Here is a 2500-nt window from a genome sequence, read left to right on the forward strand (position 1 = left end):
ACGCGGATGGCAAAAAACAATAACAAAGACCCGAGTGGCGTCAACTTTAATAATAATAATAAAAATAATAATAATAATAATAATAATAATAATAATAATAATAATAATAATAATAATAATAATAATAATAATAATAATAATAATAATAATAGATCTTTATTGTCCATAAATATGGCAATTTGTCATTTAGTTACACTTGTTATAACGTTATATGATCACTATAACATTGAACAGATATTTCACTCCTACTTATTTTCTCTCTCTCTCTCTCTCTCACACACACACACACACACAATCTCTCCCTCTCTCTCTCTCTCTCTCTCTTTTTTCTCTCTCTCTCTCTCTCTCTCTCTCTATCTCCCTCTCTTTCTTTCACGCGTGCGATATACACAGCATAAACATATTCATTTCGTTTTCAATTTGTTACAATTGTGGCAATTCGACAGCAAATATTATCATCATTATCAATTGGTCAATTAATCTAACATTACATAAATTAATCGGTCAATCAGTCAACGCATCAATCCTTGGTTTTGCTGTACCATATGAAATATTCAACTTTTTTATTGCTGATGGAACGAACGTTGATTTATACTTGTTAGTTCTTCGTTTAATCTGACAAAACCTCCCAGATGGTACAAGATTAAATTCATGGTATAAAATGGTAATTGAGAATGCTTTTCTTTCTATTGCTTTTCCTTGAATTATTTTTACTCCATCAAGAGGATGGTTTATTATTTTTGATGCCTCTTTGATAAATTTTGAAATTTTTGATTTATCTTTAAGTCGGCATCCGCCAAACCATATGGTGCAGCCAAACACAATCACACTTTTAATCAATGAGTCATAAACTCTTAACTTAGTTTTCTTCCCTACTTGAAATGTTCTCAATTTCATTAGGATGTATAATCTTATTCTATCTATAATCTGTTTTCCAACATGCTTTCTGTCTTTGTCTTGGATGAGATTACTTGGTTTTCTCCTGATCCTGGTCGGATATCCTGACTGTGAGGGAAACGGTCAAATGTATAGTTAGTTTTGGGAAATTATATTGTTTTCCTTGTAAATCATATCTCAGTTATGCACTGTATTATGTTTTGTTTACATATTATATGATTTGTAAACATTTGAGTGTATTCCTCTTAGTAGGGACCTGTGCTTGTGTCTGGATGAGACTTTTAGGAAATCTCAAACTAAGCACTTTGATAGTGTGCTCTTGGAATCTACATGTTTCCTATTTGAACCAATTCCCCCTTTGTCTTACCTCATCTTGGGTGGTTTAATTGTTATTCTAGAACTGTTTACTATCCCATTTTCTTCCTTTTTCTGGCGCTGATATGACCTAAATGTGTTGCAAGCGCCGTAAAACCCTTAAAAACAAAAACAGACAAACAGTATTCATGATAGAATTAGGATTGTATCCCGTTGTGTCGTCGTGTTCTTATTGTTGTAATGATACCAGGCATTTAGGTAAATTGCTCGCAAAACCCGTTAGCCAAATTTAACATACCGAAACTTGTATTAAATTGTAAAGATGTTTGTGTGCATTGTGAAGTAAATTTATGAGATTATATTATTATTATTATTATTATTATTATTATTATTATTATTATTATTATTATTATTATTATTATTATTATTATTATAAGATCCACATATTTCTATTAATGTTTATTGTAATTGTTCGAGCAATGTAAACCACTATATCTAGATTTTCCATTTTGTGGACAATAAAGATTTATTACTATTTATTACTATTACTAAAACCGTGTATAACCTTTAAGGTTTATAGTCTGAATGATATAACTTACTGAGAATTTATCACTAACAATTTATTAATAACTAAGAATTTATCAAATAACAAAGAGCCGAGTGACGTCTACTTCGTTCCTTCTAGATTAATGAAATTATACCTTGCATCGGGATGTGATAAATCGTTATCAATTTATTGTTGTCTGAGCACAGACTGGGCATTGTGTGTGTGTGTGGGAGGGGGGTTACTGATGATTAAAACTGTACGAGGTCGTCAGAGGTGGGCGTTTTGGACCAGTTTGAGGCTATCATCAACAAGCAACATCCGGCCCTACACAAGCTCCAAGTACACGAGGGACGCAGAGGTGGGCGTTTTGGACCAGTTTGAGGCTATCATCAACAAGCAACATCCGGCCCTACACAAGCTCCACCAAGTACACGACGGAGGCAGAGGTGGGCGTTTTGGACCAGTTTGAGGCTATCATCAACAAGCAACATCCGGCCCTACACAAGCTCCACCAAGTACACGAGGGAGGCAGAGGTGGGCGTTTTGGACCAGTTTGAGGCTATCATCAACAAGTAACATCCGGCCCTACACAAGCTCCACCAAGTACACGACGGAGGCAGAGGTGGGCGTTTTGGACCAGTTTGAGGCTATCATCTACAAGCAACATCCGGCCCTACACAAGCTCCACCAAGTACACGACGGAGGCAGAGGTGGCGTTTTGGACCAGTTTGAGGCTATCAT

This window comes from Berghia stephanieae, chromosome 7, assembly GCF_034508935.2.
Source record: "Berghia stephanieae isolate SIO BIC M18660-M18661 chromosome 7, UCSD_Bste_1.3, whole genome shotgun sequence".
Classification (NCBI taxonomy): domain Eukaryota; kingdom Metazoa; phylum Mollusca; class Gastropoda; order Nudibranchia; family Aeolidiidae; genus Berghia; species Berghia stephanieae.